Genomic DNA, 18,841 nt, shown 5'->3' with positions numbered 1-18,841 from the left:
CATCATATATAAGTACACGACTACATCATATATAAGTACACGACTACATCATATATAAGTACACAACTACATCATATATAAGTACACGACTACATCATATATAAGTACACGACTACATCATATATAAGTACACGACTACATCATATATAAGTACACGACTACATCATATATAAGTACACGACTACATCAATTATAAGTACACGACTACATCATATATAAGTACACGACTACATCATATATAAGTACACAACTACATCATATATAAGTACACGACTACATCATATATAAATACACGACTACATCACATATAAGTACACGACTACATCACATATAAGTACACGACTATATCATATATAAGTACACGACTACATCACATATAAGTACACGACTACATCATATATAAGTACACGACTATATCATATATAAGTACACGACTACATCATATATAAGTACACGACTATATCATATATAAGTACACGACTATATCATATATAAGTACACGACTACATCACATATAAGTACACGACTACATCATATATAAGTACACGACTACATCATATATAAGTACACGACTACATCATATATAAGTACACGACAACATCATATATAAGTACACGACTACATCATATATAAGTACACGACTACATCACATATAAGTACACGACTACATCATATATAAGTACATGACTACATCATATATAAGTACACGACTACATCACATATAAGTACACGACTACATCATATATAAATACACGACTACATCATATATAAGTACACGACTACATCATATATAAATACACGACTACATCATATATATGTACACGACTACATCATATATAAGTACACGACTACATCATATATAAGTACACGACTACATCATATATAAGTACACGACTACATCACATATAAGTACACGACTACATCACATATAAGTACACGACTACATCATATATAAGTACACGACTACATCATATATAAGTACACGACTACATCATATATAAGTACACGACTACATCATATATAAGTACACGACTACATCATATATAAGTACACGACTACATCATATATAAGTACACGACTACATTTATTATAAGTACACGACTACATCATATATAAATACACGACTACATCATATATAAGTACACGACTACATCATATATAAATACACAACTACATCATATATAAGTACACGACTACATCATATATAAGTACACGACAACATCATATATAAGTACACGACTACATCATATATAAGTACACGACAACATCATATATAAGTACACGACTACATCATATATAAGTACACGACTACATCAATTATAAGTACACGACTATATCATATATAAGTACACAACTACATCATATATAAGTACACGACTACATCATATATAAGTACACGACAACATCATATATAAGTACACGACTACATCATATATAAGTACACGACTACATCATATATAAGTACACGACTACATCATATATAAGTACACGACAACATCATATATAAGTACACGACTACATCATATATAAGTACACGACTACATCATATATAAGTACACGACTACATCATATATAAGTACACGACTACATCATATATAAGTACACGACTACATCATATATAAGTACACGACTACATCATATATAAGTACACGACAACATCATATATAAGTACACGACTACATCATATATATGTATACGGCCACATCACATATAAATACACGACTACATCATACATATAAGTACATGACTACATCATATATAAGTACACGACTACATCATATATAAGTACACGACTACATCATATATAAGTACACGACAACATCATATATAAGTACACGACTACATCATATATAAGTACACGACTACATCAATTATAAGTACCTACCTCCTTATCTCCCTCTTCCTCCTTATCTCCTCCCCCCTAATCTCCTCCTCCCTCCTTATCTCCTCCTCCCTCCTTATCTCCTCCTACCTCCTTATCTCCTCCTACCTCCTTATCTCCTCCTCCCTTCTTATTCTTATCTCCTCCCTCCTTATCCTTATGCATCCTTCCTCATTATTCTTATCTCCCCCTCCTTCCTTATCCTTATCTCCTCCCACCTTATCCTTATCTCCTCCTACCCCCTTATCTCCTCCTCCCTCCTTATCCTTATCTCCTCCTACCTCCATATCTCCTCCTCCCTCCTTATCTCCTCCTACCTCCTTATCTTTATCTCCTCCTCCCTCTGTATCCATATCTCCTCCTCCCTCCTTATCCTTTTCTCCTCTCATCTTCTCCTTCCTCATTATCCTTTTCTCCCCCTCCTTCCTTATCCTTATCTCCTCCACCCTCCTTATCTCCTCCTACCTCCTAATCCTTATCTCCGCCTCCCTCCTTATCTCATCCTCCCTCATTATCCTTTTCTCCCTATTCCTTACCCTTATCTCCTCCTCCCTCCTTATCTCCTCCTAATCCTTATTTTCTCCTCCTTCCTTACCCTTATCTCCTCCTCCCTCCTTATCTCCTCCTAATCCTTATTTTCTCCTCCTTCCTTATCCTTATCTCCCCTCCCTCCTTATCCTTATCTCCCCCTCCTAAGCCTTATCTCCGCCTCCCTCCTTATCTCCTCCTCCCTCATTATCCTTTTCTCCCCCTCCTTCCTTATCCTTATCTTCTCCTACCTCCTAATCCTTATTTTCTCCTCCTTCCTTATACTTATCTCCCCTCCCTCCTTATCCTTATCTCCCCCTTTTTCCATATCTCCTCCTCTCTCTTTATTTCCTCCTCTCTCTTTATCTCCTCTCCCCTCTTTATCTTCTCCTCCCTTATCTCCTCCTTCTTCCTTATCCTTATCTCCTCCCCCTCTTTATCTTCTCCCCTCTCTTTATCTCCTCCCCTCTCCTTATCTCCTCCCCCTATTTATCTCCTCCCCTCTCTTTATCCCCTCCCCCTCTTTATCTCCTCCCCTCTCTTTATCTCCTCCCCTCTCTTTATACCTTCCCCCTCTTTATCTCCTCCCCTCTCTTTATCTCCTCCCATCTCTTTATCTCCTCCCCTTATCTTCTCCCCCTATTTATCTCCTCACCTCTATTTATCTCCTCCCGTCTCTTTATCTCCTCGCCTCCCCTTATCTCCTCCCCCTCTTTATCTCCTCCTCTCTCTTTATCTCCTCCCCTTCTTTATCTCCTCCCCTCCCCTTATCTCCTCCCCCTATTTATCTCCTCCCCTCTCTTTATCCCCTCCCCCTCTTTATCTCCTCCCCCTTCTCATCTCCACCCACTCTAATCCCTTAAAGTAGAATCAGTGTCGTCTTCCTGTAATTGCCGACCTCCAGACCATTCCAAAAAAGGGAAATGGATGGGACAGAAACAAAAGTTGTTATTTTTAGAAGATTTATGTAAAAAATTTCCCTCCATGAAAATAAGGAATCAGGGTGAAAATACTAATAAAACATTTCCTTTTACTTAATGGGGGGGGAAAAAGAGCGGTCATGAAAACTTTATGGAAGCCGATGCATGGAATGTTATCCAGAGCCGAAGAGTTAGTGGGGGTTGTACAGTGTGAGACAATGACAGGAATAGAGGTCGGGGGTCGCTATATATATCCCCAAGGTACCTGTCGTATATAGACACCAGATTTGAGGAGCTGCAGAGAAAGCTGGGTGAGGTATGGGAAATCCAGGAAACAGTTAAAATCCCTGGCAAGTTTGGTTATCAGCCTGGATTTTAATTAGATGAAGAGCAGAATTGGTAGTGGGGCTTTTCATCCCATTACTGGGTCAGTCCAGGTTTTCAGGTTAGCCTTGAGTCAGCACAGGTGCCGAGGCCAATTCATACTGGGCTCACAAAAGGTGTCACCAAGTCTACACTGGGAGGCTGTGAGGACCCTCGGAATAGTCCTGAGGAGCAGCCTCACCGGGGGCATTTACCTTGTAACACAACTTCAGGCCGACGCCATTTTAATCAATAGACAAGACTTGACCTTCCCAGTCATGAATTTCGTTATTTCGTCGTGTCCTGTTATACTGACTGATACTGAAGGGGATTTTTGGAGTCACAATCTGGGGATTTGAGGGATTTTGTCCTTTGGTTCCATTGTTGCGAGACGCGTCTATAGATGAATCCCAGTCTTAGCCGCCATTATCGGCAATCATTATTAGGATGCCAAATGATCGGATTGGGTGAAAGAAATGCGGGGCGGATGTGTGAGTGAGCAGGATGGTCGCTCCTAATTTTTTACCTAATTTTTTCACAATAATTTTTTTTAACCCCTTAAATGGGTACTCCGCTTCCCCGGTGTTTGGAACATTCTGTTCTGAACGCTGATGGGGGCTGTGGGGGGTCGCGCCATCACGGCCTTGCCCCTGGTGATGTCACGCCCCCTCAATGCAAGTCTATGGGAGGGGGAGTGGCGTTGCTACGCCCCTCCCAAAGACTTGCATTGAGGGGGCGTGACTTGATGTCACAAGAGGCGTGGCCATGACGTCACGACCCTCGCAGCCTGCACCCAGCGTTCGGAACAAAATGTTCCGAACGCTGGGGCAACGGTGTACCCCTTCAACGACCTGCACCATATATATATACGGCGCGGCCATGTGGCAGGTCCATGAAGCGAGATCAGAAGCTGAGCTCGCTTCATATCCTTTCAGTCCCGGTTGGTATCAGCAGCCAGGACTTGCGGTAATGCCGGACACTGCTGATGCCGTTCATCGTCGTTGATTGTAGCATCTAAAATGACGAAAATAGTTTCTCAACAGCTCAGCGGAGCTGATCGGGATCATTGTGGAGAAATCGCGATGTTCCGATCAGCTGAGAGGACGGCGGGAGGGCCCTTACCTGACTCCTCACCGTCTGATCGGTTCTCCAAGGCTCCGGAAAGCCATGGCAGGCTGGAGCAATCAAGCACCGATAACACTGATTAATGCTATGCTATGGCACTACATCATACAGTGTATGCAATCTAATGATAACATGTAATATTCTCCTATGGGGAATAAAAAATAACGTAGAAAAATAGTTAATAAATGTGATTTAACCCCTTCCCTAATAAAAGTTTGTATTACCCCCCTTTCCAATAAAAAAAAATATATATATATGTAAACAAAATAAACATTTGAGGTATTGTCACGTGTGTAAACAATATAACGTTAATAAAACCGCAGGTTCAGTGGCGTCCAAAGCCCAGATTGCGGTTTTTTGGTCACTTTGTATACCCGAAAAAAAGGAATAAAAAGCGATCAAAAAGTCCCATCCAAACAAAAATGATACCGATAAAAACTTCAGATAACGGCACAAAAAATTACCCTCATACAGCCCCGTATACGGAAAAATAAAAAACTTTAAGGGGTCAGATGATGACAATTTTAAACATCCTAATTTTCGTACAAAAAGTTATAATTTTTTAAAAGAAGTAAAACAAAATCAAACCTTTATAATTTGGTATCATTGTCATCGTATGGACCTACAGAATAAAGATAAGGTGTCATTTTTACCAAAAAGTTCACTGTGCAGAATCGGAAGCCACCAAAATTATAAAATGGCGTTTTATTTTTATTTTGCCCCACAAATATATATATATATATATATATATTTATATATAATTTATCTATTTTTTTTTGGGGGGGGGTTGCTGTAGATTTGTGGTGAAAGGATTGATGTCATTACAAAGTACAATTGGTGGCACAAAAAATGGAAATGGAATTTGGGGAAAATAAGATTAATTTTCGTACGTAAAGATGGTTATAATAGAGAATTAAAGGGGTACTCCACTGCCCCAGAGTTTGAAACATTTTGTTCAGAACGCTGGGTGCGGGCTGCAGGGGTCATGATGTCACGCCACGCCCCTCAATTCAAGTCTATGGGAGGGGGCATAGCGAATGCCATGCCCCCTCCCATAGACTTGCATTGAGGGGGCGTGGTGTGACATCACAACCCCCAAGGCCAAGCTGAACATCTTATTGATGGGGTTGTCGGATGATATATGGCCTATCCTGAGGACAACCCATCAATGTGAAGTCCCCAGAAAACCCCATTAGAAGGGAAAGGGATTTGGGTGTTAAAGGGGTTCTCCAACACAAGGTGACTTTAATGGACATGCTTACATGATCTGTGCTTGTGTTGGTGGTAAATGGCCGTGTCCTGTGTCCCCCATCATGCTGCTGGCTTGTTTGTGTGTACTGGCTACTTCCTGTTTGAGTTCCCTCCCTCCAACTACAATCCCCAGGATCCCTGGTTTCTAGGAGGAAGGTGACTTATCTCCCTCCCACACATCAGTCACCCCACCCTCGGCAGCACAGCTAGGCTCCCTTCCATGTTATGCTGTGCTTGAAACTACAATTTCCTGCAGCCCTGTGGAGAGTGATCTCCCTCCTACGAAGCGGTCACTCCACCCATTGAAGCACAGACAGGATCCCTTTCAACACCTGACTAGTGATGTAATGTCTCGGGCCGCACTGCAACCTGGGAAAACCTGAGACGACTCATTTTGTATACTGATACAAATTTACATGGAAAATATCGCTTAAGAATTGCAGGACCGCCATCAAACACAGGGACAGACACTTTATTATGGACCACACTAACTTTACAGCCCCTGTAGCACAGTGAATGGATTTCATCTGGTCCATGGGTTAAGTCATTCTCCATCTTTGTTATGTTGTTGTCCTGGATGTTCTCGGTTCTCCTGGGGTTTCTGCACATTATTTGGGGCCGTCTGGTAATTTGTCAGTAAGAGGTGTAGACAGGGGTTATACAAAGGCTTTCCCTTAGGGCCCGGGTCCACGAAGGTCACATGATGTCGGACCGAACGTTAGGGAATGGTGTCTCATGTGACTTTGCCAGACTCCTCGAGGTGAGATCTTACATGGAGCCCCCGACCGACAGAGATGGACAGGTATTTTGTTTTTCTTCCACCAACTGCTGTAAACGTCTCCAAAGCATCTTGGCTATGGTCTTGGCAATGGTTTGGTAGCCCACCCCAGCCTTGGGTAGGCCTCCATCTTTTCCTGGACAGCTCTTTGGTCTTAGCCATGGTGGAGTTTGTAATCTGAATGATTCTGTGGACAGGTGTTTTATACAGGTAAACCTCCCTTAAAGAGAGTGCTCCTAATCTCAGCTCCTTACCTGTATAAGGGTGTGCTCCAAATCTCCACTCCTTACCTGTATAAGACAGTGCTCCTAATTTCAGCTACTTACCTGTATAAGAGAGTGCTCCTAATCTCAGATCCTTACCTGTATAAGAGAGTGCTCATAATCTCAGCTCCTTACCTGAACCAGAGAGTGCTCCTAATCTCAGCTTCTTACCTGTATAAGAGAGTGCTCCTGATTTCAGCTCCTTATCTGAACCAGAGAGTGCTCCTAATCTCAGCTCCTTACCTGAACCAGAGAGTGCTGCTACTCTCAGCTCCTTACCTGAACAAGAGAGTGCTCCTAATCTCAGCTCCTTATCTGAACCAGAGAGTGCTCCTAATCTCAGCTCCTTACCTGTATAACAGACACATGGGAGCCAGAAATCTGGCTTAGTGATAGGAGATCAAATACTTTACATTTTACCAAGTAAAATACAAATCCCTCCATAACTTGGGTGTAAGAGTGTTTTTGGGGGGATTTTTCCAATAGAAAGAAAGTGTAGTGCATCTCCCAATTAAAATACATTTGAGGTCAAAATTGATATTCACCTATACTCAAGGTGTGTAAAACAAACTAACAAACTGTATGTCCCCAAAATGTATATATCCAAGCCTCACGGATTTCACCCAGTCACACTGGTACATGAAGAATAGTTCTGAAAATTATTTTAATAGGACACCGCACTTCAAATACATATATATTTTATTTAAAATAATAATAAAATATCAATATACACAGATAAAGAAAATTTCCTTACACCGGGCCCTTGTGCAGGGATGATAGAATATAAAACAATCGTATTTCACAGACACACTGCTGGACATATTATATATTAAAGGGGTGTCCCGGGCTTATATATCTTATCCCCTATCCAAAGGATAGGGGATTAGATGCCTGATCACGGGAGTCCCGCCGCTGGGGACCCTTGTGATCTTGCATGCAGCACCCCAGTTAAAATCAGTCCCCGGAGCATGTTCGCTCCGGGTCTGATTACCGGCGACCACAGGGCCGGTGGCGTGTGACGTCACGCCTCCGCCCCGTGTTACGTCACACTCCGCCCCTCAATGCAAGCCTATGGGAGGGGGCGTGACAGCTGTCTCCTCAATGCAAGCCTATGTGAGGGGGCGTGACAGCTGTCCCCTCAATGCAAGCCTATGGAAGGGGGCGTGACAGCTGTCCCCTCAATGCAAGCCTATGAGAGGGGGCGTGACAGCTGTCCCCTCAATGCAAGCCTATGGGAGAGGGCGTGACAGCTGTCCCCTCAATGCAAGCCTATGAGAGGGGGCGTGATAGCTGTCCCCTCAATGCAAGCCTATGGGAGAGGGCGTGACAGCTGTCCCCTCAATGCAAGCCTATGGGAGGGGGCGTGACAGCTGTCCCCTCAATGCAAGCCTATGGGAGGGGGTGTGACAGCTGTCCCCTCAATGCAAGCCTATGGGAGAGGGCGTGACAGCTGTCCCCTCAATGCAAGCCTATGGGAGAGGGCGTGACAGCTGTCCCCTCAATGCAAGCCTATGGGAGGGGGCGTGACAGCTGTCCCCTCAATGCAAGCCTATGGGAGGGGGCGTGACAGCTGTCCCCTCAATGCAAGCCTATGGGAGGGGGCGTGACAGCTGTCCCCTCAATGCAAGCCTATGAGAGAGGGCGTGACAGCTGTCCCCTCAATGCAAGCCTATGGGAGGGGGCGTGACAGCTGTCCCCTCAATGCAAGCCTATGGGAGGGGGTGTGACAGCTGTCCCCTCAATGCAAGCCTATGGGAGGGGGTGTGACAGCTGTCCCCTCAATGCAAGCCTATGGGAGGGGGTGTGACAGCTGTCCCCTCAATGCAAGCCTATGGGAGGGGGCGTGACAGCTATCCCCTCAATGCAAGCCTATGGGAGGGGGCGTGACAGCTGTCCCCTCAATGCAAGCCTATGGGAGGGGGTGTGACAGCTGTCACGCCACCTCCCATAGGCTTGCATTGAGGGGCGGACCATGCCGCCACACGGAGGCGGAGGCGTGACATCACACGCTCCGGGGACTGATTTTAACTGGGGTGCTGCGTGCAAGATCACGGGGGTCCCCAGCGGCGGGACCCCCGCGATCAGGCATCTTATCCCCTATCCTTTGGATAGGGGATAAGATGTCTAAGCGCCGGAGTACCCCTTTAGAGGCGTGTCCCGGGCTTATATATCGTATCCCCTATCCAAAGGATTTTGGGTAGAATAGTCATTTTGACTGCCGCTACCCTACCCAAAAGTGAAATTGGTAATTACGACCACTTGGTTAATAAAGAATTCATTTCCTGGGGAGGAAAGTTATGAATTTAATCCCGGGGTATTTCATTGATTTCTCCTGCCATCTAAAATTATAATGATATTGTAACCCCTCTATATCTGTAACATTTCTAGGTAATGCCTCCGCCTTCGAGGAATTAAAGGGGTATTCCAAGGAAAAACTTTTTTTTAAATATCAACTGACTCCATAAATGTAAACAGATTTGTAAATTACTTGTATTAAAAAATCTTAATCCTTCCAATAATTATCAGCTGCTGAAGTTGAGTTGTTGTTTTCTGTCTGGTAACATTGCTCTTTGCTGACATCTCTGTCTGTCTCGGGAACTGCACAGAGTAGAAGAGGTTTGCTATGGGGATTTGCTTCTACACACGTTCCCGAGACACGTGTCATCAGTGGGCACTTAGACAGAAAAGAACAACTCAACTTCAGCAGCTCATAAGTACTGAAAGGATTAAGATTTTTTTTTTTAATAGAAGTAATTTACAAATCTGTTTAACTTTCTGGAGCCAGTTGATATATATATATATATATATATATAAGTACTCCGGCCCTTAGACATCTTATCCCGTATCCAGTGCTGTGAGCACTGCAGGAAGCGCTGGATGCTCCAAGTCTTATGCCTGCCAACCACGGGGGTGGAGTATCGTGATGTCACGACTCCGCCCCCTCAATGCAAGTCTATGGGAGGGGGCGTGACGGCCGTCACGCCCCCTCCCATAGACTTGCATTGAGGGGGTGGGGCGTGATGTCACATGGGGGCGGAGTGGTCCCGTAGTCAGCAGGCATAAGACTTGGAGCCTCCAGCGCTTCCTGTACTGCTCACAGCTGCATGTTAGATTGCGGGGGTCCCCAGCGGCAGGACCCCCGCGATCAGACATCTTATCCTCTATCCTTTGGATAAGGTATAAGATGTCTTAGGGCTGGAGCACCCCTTTAAGTACAAAAAGTCTGTTAGCCAATATTTTGGAGAATACTTTTACCGTATTTTTCGCCCTATAGGACGCACCGGCGTATAAGACGCACCCTATTTTTAGGTGCAAAATCTAAAAAATTTAAGATTTGGAATCCAATAGTGGTCTTCAACCTGCAGACCTCCAGATGTTGCAAAACTACAACTTCCAGCATGCCCGGACAGCCGTTGGCTGGGAGTTGTAGTTTTGCAACATCTGCAGGTCCGCAGATTGAAGACCACTGCATAGGATTTAATACTCACGTGTCCCCGCCGCTCCGGACCGGTCACCGCTGCCCTGGATGTCGCTCCATCGCTGTCGCCGTGTCTCTGTCGCTTCGGAACGTCTCTGCTGCCGGCCGGGTATCCTCGCTCTCCGTCGCCGCCATCACGTCATTACGCACGCCGACGCATGTACGCGACGACGAGGAAGGAGAGCGCCGGCCATACAGGGGATCCCTGAACGGAGAAGACACCGAGGAGGCAGGTAAGGTCCCTCCCGGTGTCCTGTAAGCACTAACCCGGCTATTCAGTCGGGCTGTTCGGGACCGGCGCGGTGAAATCGCTGAACAGCCGGGTTAGTGTCACTTTCCCTTCAGACGCGGCGGTCATCTTTGATTGCCGCGTCTGAAGGGTTAATACAGGGCATCACTGCGATCGGTGATGTCCTGTATTAGATGCGGGTCCCGGCCGTTGATGGCCGCAGGGACCGCCGCGATAGGGGGTGTATTCGCCGTATAAGACGCACCGACTTTTCCCCCCCAGTTTTGTGGAAGAAAAAGTGCGTCTTATACGGCGAAAAATACGGTAAATCAAAAGAGAAATTGGGTGATAACTCGCACACTCAGTAGGGACCTTGTCTGGTTTTGGAAGTACAGTGACCCCCGACCTACGATCAATTCAACATACGATCAATTCAACATATGATGCTTTTGTATGTCGGGGCCATCGCATAAACGGCTATCCGGCAGTGCAGACTGCTTCAGACGCCACCGCATAACTGTTTAATATGAATATATACAAGAATAATTGATATTAATCAATTAATAACCAGTCCTCTCGGGTAATTAATAAAAATGGAGAGAAGAAAGAAAAGTAGGATCCAATAAAGTAATGATTATTTATTAATAGATATATATAATGGAGATATAAGAGATATAAATGTAAATGGGAGCTTCCTGATACCTTAGCGGGGCCCAAGCATCAGGTGGTCCCAAAGCTGGGGGCATCCAGCTGTTGCACATGCCAGCCGCCATATCGACACAGCTTCTACCTGCCAGCAGATGGCACTCTCCTTTGAGCCGGACGCCTCCGTGCCAGCCTGACCGCACTTCTGCAGGACTTCTATCGGTGAGCGGTGCGGTGCATACACATACAGGAGCGGAAGCATTCCATATTAGTGACTGTTACAATTCATCGATTCGGATACAATATATCGGCCACAATTTACCAGCGCATTACACCGCAACAGCGAACTGAGAACTTGTATTGTGCGATTTAACGCATTATTTCCTCCATTTTTGCGAATTGCATATTAACCCCAGTTGGCATCAGAATATACACGTTCTCAGATCAATATTCATTGATATTTTTTGGATTGATGTTATACTCATTTTCATTTTTTTATTTGCATTATATTTTATTGTTTATAGCTCCTGGGCCTGATGCTTGGGCCCCGCTAAGGTATCAGGAAGCTCCCATTTACATTTATATCTCTTATCCATTATATATATCTATTAATAAATAATCATTATTTTATTGGATCCTACTTTTCTTTCTTCTCTCCATTTTTATTAATTACCCGAGAGGATTGGTAATTAATTGCTTAATATCAATTATTCTTGTATATATTCATATTGTTTTAGGCCTTTTTTGGGTGAAGGCATCACCTTTAACCTCGGGCTATTAATTCCCTATATCTAAGTGAGCTGCACACATTTTCCTTAACTGTTTAATGTGCCCCGTGTGCTCCGGTGAGTGTCACACACCTCCTCGCCTCTCCGGACCGTTCTCTTGGGCTCCGCAGCATGGCCGTCACTCTCCTTTATCATCATCACGTCACCGCGCACGCCATCTGTCATCCAAAAAGAGCGGCGTGCACAGCGACGTGATGACGGCGATGGAGAGCGACGATCCAGGGCAGCGGTGACAGTCCAGAGCAGCGGGGACACCCCGGGGACATGAGGACAGCAATAAAAAGCGACAGTCCATGGCAGCGGTGACAGTCTGGAGCAGCGGGGACACCCTGGGGACATGATGGCGGCGATGGAAAGCAACGATCCTGGGGACTTGATGGCGGTGATAAAGAGCGACAATCCAGGGCAGGGGTGACGGTCCGGAGTGGCGGGGACACCCTGGGGACATGATGGCAGCGAAAGAGAGCGACGATCCAGGGCAGGGGTGACGGTCCGGAGCGGTGGGGACACCCTGGGGACATGATGGCTGCGAAAGAGAGCGACGATCCAGGGCAGGGGTGACTGTCCGGAGCGGCGGGGACAACCCGGGGACGTGAGGACGGCAATAAAAAGTGACAGTCCATGGCAGCAGTGATGGTCAGGAGAAGCGGGGACTCCCTGGGGACGTGATGGTGGCGATGGAAAGCAACGATCCTGGGGACATGATGGCGGCGATAAAGAGCGACAATCCAGGGCAGGGGTGACGGTCCGGAGCGGCGGGGACACCCCGGGGACATGATGGCAGCGAAAGAGAGCGACGATCCAGGGCAGGGGTGACGGTCCAAAGCAGCGGGGACTCCCTGGGGACGTGATGGCGGCGATGGAAAGCAACGATCCTGGGGACATGATGGCGGCGATAAAGAGCGACAATCCAGGGCAGGGGTGACGGTCCGGAGCAGCGGGGACACCCTGGGGACATGATAGCGGTGATGGAAAGCAATGATATAGGGCAGCTGTGATGGTCCAGAGCGGCGGGGACACCCCGGGGACGTGAGGACGGCAATAAAAAGCGACAGTCCATGGCAGCTGTGATGGTCCGGAGAAGCGGGGACTCCCTGGGGACGTGATGGCGGCGATAAAGAGCGACGATCCAGGGCAGCAGTGACGGTCCGGAGCGGCGGGGTCACCTCGGGGACATGATGGCGGCGATGGAGAGCAACAATCCAGGGCAGCGGAGAGGGTCCGGAGCAGCGGGGACACGTGAGTATAACTTTGTATATTATTATTGCACGGATCCCTCAACATACGATAAATTCAAGTAACGATGGTTCATTTGGAAGGAATTACCATCGTACGTAGAGGGATCTCTGTACAGTAATTTATTAAGCATCGAGGAAGAGGAACCTGACAGGAAAGAATTAAACATATGAGGGGTAAGAATCTCTACAGAGACTTTATAATAGAAGTATATTAGACCGTTCTAGACTTTTTACCGCCACGCGCAATTCCTTAGATGTGATCGGAGAATTTTGTGACAATAAGTCAGATTGTGACATTTTCGGTAAGTACAAAGCCTGATGGGCTGTATTTGTGTGAGGGGCGGAAGTAATTATCGCTCCCTGCACTTCCAGGTGGGGCTCATTGGGAACAGGTGGGGGCGTGTGTATATAACTCCTCCCTCTCCTACAGGGGCGGAGCTCGTGTCGTTTGTGGAATCTCTGCTTCCTGTGTCTGGTGTTTGAATCTCCCACAAAAATCTTCAGAGCTGCTGCTCACGGTGCGGAGGCCTCGCTGATCATGGGTCTGGGGGGTGCAGGCGCGGCATCCTGGCAGCTCCGCTGGCTGTCTTATCTGGGGATGCTGTCTCACTCTGATTATAAGGTAATATAGGGCAGGTATAGTGCTGACTGTCTTATCTGGGGATGATGTCTCCTCTGATTATAAGGTAATATAGGACAGGTATAGTGCTGACTGTCTTATCTGGGGGTGTCTCACTCTGATTATAAGGTAATATAGGACAGGTATAGTGCTGACTGTCTTATCTGGGGATGTCTCCTCTGATTATAAGGTAATATAGGACAGGTATAGTGCTGACTGTCTTATCTGGGGGTGATGTCTCCTCTGATTATAAGGTAATATAGGACAGGTATAGTGCTGACTGTCTTATCTGGGGATGTCTCACTCTGATTATAAGGTAATATAGGACAGGTATAGTGCTGACTGTCTTATCTGGGGATGATGTCTCCTCTGATTATAAGGTAATATAGGACAGGTATAGTGCTGACTGTCTTATCTGGGGATGTCTCCTCTGATTATAAGGTAATATAGGACAGGTATAGTGCTGACTGTCTTATCTGGGGGTGATGTCTCCTCTGATTATAAGGTAATATAGGGCAGGTATAGTGCTGACTGTCTTATCTGGGGATGATGTCTCCTCTGATTATAAGGTAATATAGGACAGGTATAGTGCTGACTGTCTTATCTGGGGATGATGTCTCCTCTGATTATAAGGTAATATAGGGCAGGTATAGTGCTGACTGTCTTATCTGGGGATGATGTCTCCTCTGATTATAAGGTAATATAGGGCAGGTATAGTGCTGACTGTCTTATCTGGGGGTGATGTCTCCTCTGATTATAAGGTAATATAGGGCAGGTATAGTGCTGACTGTCTTATCTGGGGATGATGTCTCCTCTGATTATAAGGTAATATAGGACAGGTATAGTGCTGACTGTCTTATCTGGGGATGTCTCACTCTGATTATAAGGTAATATAGGACAGGTATAGTGCTGACTGTCTTATCTGGGGATGTCTCCTCTGATTATAAGGTAATATAGGGCAGGTATAGTGCTGACTGTCTTATCTGGGGATGATGTCTCCTCTGATTATAAGGTAATATAGGACAGGTATAGTGCTGACTGTCTTATCTGGGGATGTCTCCTCTGATTATAAGGTAATATAGGACAGGTATAGTGCTGACTGTCTTATCTGGGGATGATGTCTCCTCTGATTATAAGGTAATATAGGACAGGTATAGTGCTGACTGTCTTATCTGGGGATGTCTCCTCTGATTATAAGGTAATATAGGACAGGTATAGTGCTGACTGTCTTATCTGGGGATGTCTCACTCTGATTATAAGGTAATATAGGACAGGTATAGTGCTGACTGTCTTATCTGGGGGTGATGTCTCCTCTGATTATAAGGTAATATAGGGCAGGTATAGTGCTGACTGTCTTATCTGGGGATGTCTCCTCTGATTATAAGGTAATATAGGGCAGGTATAGTGCTGACTGTCTTATCTGGGGATGCTGTCTCACTCTGATTATAAGGTAATATAGGGCAGGTATAGTGCTGACTGTCTTATCTGGGGATGCTGTCTCACTCTGATTATAAGGTAATATAGGGCAGGTATAGTGCTGACTGTCTTATCTGGGGATGATGTCTCCTCTGATTATAAGGTAATATAGGACAGGTATAGTGCTGACTGTCTTATCTGGGGATGATGTCTCCTCTGATTATAAGGTAATATAGGACAGGTATAGTGCTGACTGTCTTATCTGGGGATGATGTCTCCTCTGATTATAAGGTAATATAGGACAGGTATAGTGCTGACTGTCTTATCTGGGGATGTCTCCTCTGATTATAAGGTAATATAGGACAGGTATAGTGCTGACTGTCTTATCTGGGGATGTCTCCTCTGATTATAAGGTAATATAGGACAGGTATAGTGCTGACTGTCTTATCTGGGGGTGATGTCTCCTCTGATTATAAGGTAATATAGGACAGGTATAGTGCTGACTGTCTTATCTGGGGATGATGTCTCCTCTGATTATAAGGTAATATTGGACAGGTATAGTGCTGACTGTCTTATCTGGGGATGTCTCCTCTGATTATAAGGTAATATAGGACAGGTATAGTGCTGACTGTCTTATCTGGGGATGTCTCCTCTGATTATAAGGTAATATAGGACAGGTATAGTGCTGACTGTCTTATCTGGGGGTGTCTCCTCTGATTATAAGGTAATATAGGGCAGGTATAGTGCTGACTGTCTTATCTGGTGATGTCTCCTCTGATTATAAGGTAATATAGGACAGGTATAGTGCTGACTGTCTTATCTGGGGGTGATGTCTCCTCTGATTATAAGGTAATATAGGACAGGTATAGTGCTGACTGTCTTATCTGGGGATGATGTCTCCTCTGATTATAAGGTAATATAGGGCAGGTATAGTGCTGACTGTCTTATCTGGGGATGATGTCTCACTCTGATTATAAGGTAATATAAGACAGGTATAGTGCTGACTGTCTTATCTGGGGATGATGTCTCCTCTGATTATAAGGTAATATAGGACAGGTATAGTGCTGACTGTCTTATCTGGGGATGTCTCCTCTGATTATAAGGTAATATAGGACAGGTATAGTGCTGACTGTCTTATCTGGGGGTGATGTCTCCTCTGATTATAAGGTAATATAGGACAGGTATAGTGCTGACTGTCTTATCTGGGGATGTCTCACTCTGATTATAAGGTAATATAGGACAGGTATAGTGCTGACTGTCTTATCTGGGGATGATGTCTCCTCTGATTATAAGGTAATATAGGGCAGGTATAGTGCTGACTGTCTTATCTGGGGATGATGTCTCCTCTGATTATAAGGTAATATAGGGCAGGTATAGTGCTGACTGTCTTATCTGGGGGTGATGTCTCCTCTGATTATAAGGTAATATAGGACAGGTATAGTGCTGACTGTCTTATCTGGGGATGATGTCTCCTCTGATTATAAGGTAATATAGGACAGGTATAGTGCTGACTGTCTTATCTGGGGATGATGTCTCCTCTGATTATAAGGTAATATAGGACAGGTATAGTGCTGACTGTCTTATCTGGGGATGTCTCCTCTGATTATAAGGTAATATAGGGCAGGTATAGTGCTGACTGTCTTATCTGGGGGTGATGTCTCCTCTGATTATAAGGTAATATAGGACAGGTATAGTGCTGACTGTCTTATCTGGGGATGATGTCTCCTCTGATTATAAGGTAATATAGGACAGGTATAGTGCTGACTGTCTTATCTGGGGATGATGTCTCCTCTGATTATAAGGTAATATAGGACAGGTATAGTGCTGACTGTCTTATCTGGGGATGTCTCCTCTGATTATAAGGTAATATAGGGCAGGTATAGTGCTGACTGTCTTATCTGGGGATGCTGTCTCACTCTGATTATAAGGTAATATAGGGCAGGTATAGTGCTGACTGTCTTATCTGGGGATGCTGTCTCACTCTGATTATAAGGTAATATAGGGCAGGTATAGTGCTGACTGTCTTATCTGGGGGTGATGTCTCCTCTGATTATAAGGTAATATAGGACAGGTATAGTGCTGACTGTCTTATCTGGGGATGATGTCTCCTCTGATTATAAGGTAATATAGGACAGGTATAGTGCTGACTGTCTTATCTGGGGATGATGTCTCCTCTGATTATAAGGTAATATAGGACAGGTATAGTGCTGACTGTCTTATCTGGGGATGTCTCCTCTGATTATAAGGTAATATAGGACAGGTATAGTGCTGACTGTCTTATCTGGGGATGATGTCTCACTCTGATTATAAGGTAATATTGGACAGGTATGGTTCTGACTGGCTCTGCCCGCAGCGGTAGTGGGGGCCAGGAGCGGCAAGCAGGTGAGTTAAATCGGTGCTGGGGGTGGTGCGGCCTCAGCATTTCGCGCAGCCCGCTAGCTGCCTCATGGCGACATGTGGACCGCCCGCCACCCGCACAACTACAATTGTCTATGCCCTTGGGACAGGTTGCGACAGCTGCCCAGTCCTCGTTATGCGGTCCTGTCAGCTTGTCTGCTATCGTTAATCTGAAGTATAGTGTAATGCTCTGCGGAGGGTTGTTTCAATATAAAGTTTGCTGTATACAGTGTGGTGCAATGCTCTGCAAAGAGTCGTTTCAATATAACTTTTGCTGTGTGGTGCGGTGCTCTGCGGGGTATACGGTGCCCTTGCAGTATACGGTACAGTGTAATGCTCTGCAAAGGGTCTCGTTACAATATAACATGTACTGTATAACGGTATAGTGCAATGCTCTGCAGATGGTCTCGTTACAATATAGTATACATGATATACAGTTATGGTGCAATAATCTGCAGATGGTCTCGTTACAATATAGTATACATGATATATAGTTAAGGTGCAATGCTCTGCAGATGGTCTCATTACAATATAGTATACATGATATATAATTAAGGTGCAATGCTCTGCAGATGGTCTCATTACAATATAGTATACATGATATACAGCTATGGCAATATGCTCTGCAGATTGTCTTGTTACAATATAGTATACATGATATACAGTTATGGTGCAATAATCTGCAGATGGTCTCGTTACAATATAGTATACATGATATACAGTTATGGTGCAATAATCTGCAGATGGTCTTGTTACAATATAGTATACATGATATTTAGTTAAGGTGCAATGCTCTGCAGATGGTCTCATTACAATATAGTATACATGATATACAGCTATGGTGCTATGCTCTGCAGATGGTCTTGTTACAATATAATATATACTATATACAGTATAGTGCTATACTCTGCAGATGGTCTC

General features: G+C 45.0%; 1 protein-coding gene across 2 annotated transcripts in view; it reads left to right on the top strand.

The window, feature by feature from the left end:
* The window catches only part of LOC130312788 (T-lymphocyte activation antigen CD80-like), an 80,022-nt gene that overhangs the window by 48,668 nt on the left and 12,513 nt on the right, over nt 1-18,841 (top strand). The window lies entirely within an intron of this gene.

This window comes from Hyla sarda, unplaced genomic scaffold (assembly GCF_029499605.1).
Source record: "Hyla sarda isolate aHylSar1 unplaced genomic scaffold, aHylSar1.hap1 scaffold_173, whole genome shotgun sequence".
Taxonomy (NCBI): domain Eukaryota; kingdom Metazoa; phylum Chordata; class Amphibia; order Anura; family Hylidae; genus Hyla; species Hyla sarda.
Note: the sequence above shows the minus strand (reverse complement) of the source record. Positions and strands in the feature narration are given on the sequence as shown.